This window comes from Clupea harengus, unplaced genomic scaffold, assembly GCF_900700415.2.
Source record: "Clupea harengus unplaced genomic scaffold, Ch_v2.0.2, whole genome shotgun sequence".
NCBI classification, from domain to species: Eukaryota; Metazoa; Chordata; class Actinopteri; order Clupeiformes; family Clupeidae; genus Clupea; species Clupea harengus.
This window is the reverse complement of record NW_024880711.1, coordinates 1-5,760: the sequence shown is the minus strand read 5'-3', so window position 1 is coordinate 5,760 and position 5,760 is coordinate 1. Positions and strand designations below refer to the sequence as shown.

General features: G+C 42.7%; 1 pseudogene; it reads right to left on the bottom strand.

Moving 5' to 3' along the window:
* Positions 1–352: 352 nt before the first annotated feature.
* Positions 353–4,544, bottom strand: LOC122132565 (annotated as a pseudogene).
* Positions 4,545–5,760: the final 1,216 nt, after the last annotated feature.

Genomic DNA, 5,760 nt, shown 5'->3' with positions numbered 1-5,760 from the left:
TGAGCAGATATGCAGAGTAAAAGGTTCAGTGCATTAAAAGAAAAGAAACATGAAATAAACTCAGATGCTCTTGTTAATTAGCATCATCGTCATCTCCCAAATGTGTCTCCCTACAGCTGCTAATGCTGCTGTTACTGCTGCTACTGCTTCTGCTGTTCCTGCTCCTGCTCCTGCTGTTTCTGCTGCTCCTCCTCCTGCTCCTGCTGTTTCTGCTGCTCCTCCTCCTGCTCCTACTGCTGCTCCTACTGCTGCTGCTGCTCCTCCTACTGCTTCTCCTACTGCTGCTGCTGCTGCTCCTACTGCTGCTCCTCCTCCTCCTCCTACTACTGCTAGTGCTGCTACTGCTACTAACCCAGCAAAAGCCCACACAGTCTTTGTCTTCTTCCTCTCTAATTTTCTCTGTGCCTCCTTGGACATCTCATTGGTGTAGTATGCTCCCCCATTCTCCTCCACCATGGCCTCAATTTTCTCCTTTAGCTCTCTGACCTGAGTGCTGTTTTACTCTTATTTTTGAAGACGTGAAATCTACCCCCAAAATGTTCAGTAAGAGATAAAAGGACAGGACTTTTGACCAGAAAAGCTTCCACTGGTTTCCCCTTCAACACATCCCCATGAGTGAGGAGCACTATAGTGTACTTCAGCCCCTCACCAAAGTTCTCCTGGATCCACTGAACAGCATTCCTCTCCTCCTCTGTGAACCTCACATCTAATCTGATAACCAGCAGGAAGGCATGAGGCCCAGGGAGAGACATCTCAACACACTTCTCCATCTCACCGTTCAATTCTTCTGTAGGCCTTTCTGTACCAAAATGAAATCCTGGTGTATCAATCACTGTAATGTGTCTACCGTTCACTAGAGTATGTTGATTACTGCAGGTTTTAGTCACAGATTGAGATAACTCCTCTTTAAAAGCTTCCCTCCCCAGGATGGTGTTTCCTGAGGCACTCTTTCCAGAACCAGTTTTCCCCAGCAGCACGACCCTTAGAGGAGACACTGTGGAGGAAACAGTGAAAACTCTTGAATGGTGTGAAATGAGCAGTAATTGTAGTAAAAGACAGGATCTATATCTACATGACCTCCTCCACATAAGTAATCAACACAAGAGGGTATTGGGTTACAGGGTAAAAACATCTACTCTGCTTAATTTGCTTAACAACATATGGAGATGCTGTCATAAGAAACACTAGTCATGGTATAGTCTAATTTAATATGGAATGGGATAAAGGCAATGGAACAGGTTTGGTTCTAGAATAAGTTAGGATCTTGCAATCCCAAACTGTATTGTATTGTCATCTTCTTAATGTGTACATGATGCTTGATCCCAAGTGTCTAAGCCTGGGAATGATAGAATATAACACTGTATTTTGATATGGGGCAGAATAGCTGGCATTCATTTATCATGAAACCATGTAACACTACTTTGCTCGCTCAAATTCAAACTTTTGGCACAGTGTGGGAGGGAACCAAAGCAGGACAGGTTCTTCTCTGATTGAACCCGCCTCTATCCGCTTCAGCAGCAGGGAATCAGCGATTTTATCCAAGTGCTCGCTTTTTCACGGTTCCATGTCTCTACCTGCATATTTCGAAGAAATGACGCCTGAAGTGGGCGCAATTCAGTCTACAATGCAGTCAGTAAATCTGGCCCTCAGAGTCTAACTCTGGAGTAGGGATGGGCATCAAGAACTGGTTCTTGTTGAGAACTGGTTCCCAGTGGATCGATTCCTTGGAATTTTAGCTAAAGTCTTTTACGATTCCACTATCGATTACAGTGCCGTTTGCACATGCGAAATGACATCACACGCACATAGCCTTGTTTTGTTAGACCGCAGCCAATATGGCTTATAGGCAGAGGCGTTCAAAAGTGCTGTTATATTTCATGCAAAATTAACATGATGATGTGTTTCCAATGTCCTGTACACATGCTTTAAGCATAGGTGTTGTTTGCACATTGTCACATTGTTACTATTCTTAATAACAGAAATGGTTTTTTATTCCAAATGTTATAGATAACAACAATATGTACTTAGAAATAATTTGAAGCCATAAAAACACCAGAAGGATATCTCTTTCCAATTTAAGGTCAATCAGTGAGATTTAAGGGTGATCTGCATGTTTCTCCATAGTCCCGTAACATGTATTCTGGATGTATAAGGTGGGGGCTATTTAGGTAGTTACCAAACAAACCTCCTTTTGGAGGTTTAAATTGCTGGGGTCAAATTGACCCCAAGGATAATAGATGTGAGTAAAAATTGAACATAATAGGAGGGTTAAGTGTTTGTGTCTGGGTGGGTGTGGGGTTGGAGGTGATTGGTGCGTTGGTGGATTTCCAATTAGCTAAAGCCGCCCATGAGTATATGTAGGGGAGTGTCAGGTGTGTGTGCTTCATGATTAAGGTATGTGAATGACGTGCAGCTGGGAGTGTGAACGTGACTGATGAGATGAATAAAGTGCAGGGGAGAGTGACAGTCAAAAGACATGGGGGCGTGGCCGGAGCATAGGCCTGCGCAGACGTGACAGGTACTTATCAGTAGCACATTATTGGGTCATTCCATGTGAAATCGCCAAAGGTCCCCACATAGTTTTCCTCCAGATGTGTATCATGTATACTCGTAATCCAGATGTGTATCATGTGTACCCGTATTCCAGATGTGTATCATGTTACCCGTAACCCAGATGTGTATCATGTATACCCGTACTTCAGATTTGTATCATGTATACCCAAATTCCAGATATGGGCAAATGTGAAGTTTCAGTGCCCACACCAAAAGGTAGAATGATGCGTTTGAATACTGGTGCCCTCACAGGAATTGTCCCACTTGCATCTAAAGTGTGACTTTACCATTCAAGGACACTGAAGATATCAGGGTGTAATTCTCCCGTGACTAACTGCCACCTGTAGAATCTGAATCTGAGTAAAAGTTCAACAATTACAGCGATAATGATGTGTTAAGTTTGGTTTTCATGATATCTGTTTTTTTATTTTGCAGATTTTAATGTACCAATGTAGTACCATACCAACGTATATGGTATGCAGTAGTATTTGGTAAGCATTTTGTTAAGTATCTTCATTTCTTAATTTTTTTTTTACTGGAATCATTACATTAATAATTTCTGAAAGCGTTCACTCAAAGAGTAAACTGTTAAGCCTTCTGGAGGTGTCTTTGGCCTAATTCAACAAGACACTGATGCCTGCCTGACCAAGGTGCCTGCTTGAAAACCCTAGTGAAACGCTCACAAAAGCAGCTTCATCACTGCTGGTTTTTGTGTGTAACTTTTATTCTTTCATTCTCTCCCCTCTCTCTCGTGCTGTCTTTCTCTCCCAACCCGCCTCTTCCTGTCTGCTCTTGTTCATTCTCTAACTGATATTTTCTTTCCCTGTCTAACTCTCTCTCTCTCTTTCTCTCTCTCATCTCATCTCACTCAATGTGTGTGATAGTATGAGCTCCTCGTTGTGCGAAGACTGTGAGAAGACCGTTCGGACTAACGTGCTGCTCATCTCTTCCTCCTGCAGAACCGTTAGGACCTACAGTACATACAACAAGTCTCTCCTCCCTTCTGTCTCTGTTTTTTTTTTTCACAAAGCCAGTTGGAGGTTCTTGGAGTCTGTTAATACAATTGCCTGTCCTGAATATACAAGAGGTGCTTCAGGACGAATGAAGAATAAACTGGCATGCTAAGGCAGTAATCTCTGGGCCTTCCGGATACGGGGTATAACATCTGGTGTGTGTGACGGCTCTCAGTTGTGCATCTGTGTTGAAGCCTGCTAATCAGTATCTGTGGTTTGGGCATAGTTATATTGGTTAGGTTAGATTGCTGGGTATACATGCATGTGACAGTGAGAGTTGGGGAGCCCCCAACCAATAGCACAAGGACGGAAACATCTTTGCCTGTGTATAACTAAAACTGTATAACTAAAATAAAGCAAAAATACTTTAAACATATATTGCAATTTGGAGCTGTGGTGAAGGTCATTTTACTTACGGTTCTTTGGTGGCTGAGCTGTACTCTTCTCCACCATAGCCTTCATCTTGTCCACCAGTTTTAGTGTCCAGCTCTCTATATATAACCACACAAAGGTTGAAGAAATTAGACCATTTAAGCTTTACAGTGGTTAAGACTGGAGACTGGCTGTATTCCAGTAGTGTGGATAGAGAGTAAGTCAAGTCCAGTCCTCTGCCAGAGCCTGGGTTCCCTGGATATCCATTTCATTTCTGTCCCTGTCACTTCACTCTCATGCTTCATCATCACCCCCTCCCAGGTCTGCAACCTCTGTATCATCCTTGACCCCCCCCTCCTCACTTTCCGACTCCACATCACCAAAACTGCCTTCTTTCACCTCAAGAACATTGCACGCCTCCAGCCCTCCCTGTCCTTTGCCCCCACCAAAATTCGAATCCATGCCCTCATAACCTCCAGACTCGACTACTGCAACAGCATCCTCTATGGCTCTCCCAACACAACCCTCCATAAACTTCAATATGTTCAGAAGTCTGCCACTCGACTGCTCACCTCCACCTGCCGCTATGAACACATCATCACGGTCCTGAAAGGAATAGTGTAATCTTTGAATTTACATAAAAGAGTCAGATGGTGGTGTTGTCTGCGCAAGAAGGTGTGCCATCGCCTATGAAGAAGTTGGAAAGAATTATACATCCTAACCATCCAACAGCACCCCAGATAACACGTTGAAACGTGTAAATCCGTAATGATTACAGACTACAAAATAAGATTAGCTAATAACCTTAGAATAGCTTTCCTTTTTTATATGGCAATGACAGTACAAGCGTTCTGATTGGCTTATGCGTAGTGATGCCACCTGCATATCGCCCTCCTCACGGATCCATACTGGCCTCTGAAGATAATTTCAAAATGAGCAAAAGCAATCAGTCTAAGGTTTACTATCCAGATGAAAATGAAAATATCAACAGCCAGGAGGAAATTTCAAAAGACCTTTGAACCCCAGCCTTATCTAAATGACTTACTATTTCAACTAAATATGCGTATTTCTTGTTCCATGACAATGTGATACAACATTTACCTACTAGATTACACACGATCTGAGCAAAGCTTTGTCTGGCCAATTATCGTCTGCACTCGGTTTGTAACCCTAACGTAAATACAAAATCTAAGTTTCAATGAACTACAAATTCCAGCGCCATTTCAACACGGTCCGAATAAACACTATATACGTCATGGGAAAGGAAGGCAATGGAAAATCAATGGGAAATGAAGTCAATGGAAACAGCTCTGACATATAATAATTTATATTTAGTAAGAAGGTAAAAGAGATTATGAAAGGGTACCAGGAATAACAATGACATTAAAGCTGATATTTCAATGAGAGGCAGACGACTGACTCCGCAGCACACTCAGGGTGCTTGACCCCACTAGGCCCTGACTGCTTTCCTTGACTACACAGCACAATCAAGGTCACAGGCATGACCCCACTAGGCCCTGACTGCCTGCCAGGCTACCCCCCTCACTGAGGGTCAGAGGCATGACCCCACTAGGCCCAGTAAAGCCTTACTGGACACTTGTTTTTGCACACATATGTTCGGTAATTTATCTTGAAATCAGTACAACTACACTTTCAACAAGCACATATGCCTGAATACAAAAACATTTCAGAATTATTTTCTCAATATGTAGAAAAGGTGCTTATAGTCAGCAAATGATGGCACCATCATCTTGAAATGAGACTATGTGCTAGGCAATTTATCTTGAAATCAGTAAAGCTACTCTAACAACAAGTACATTTG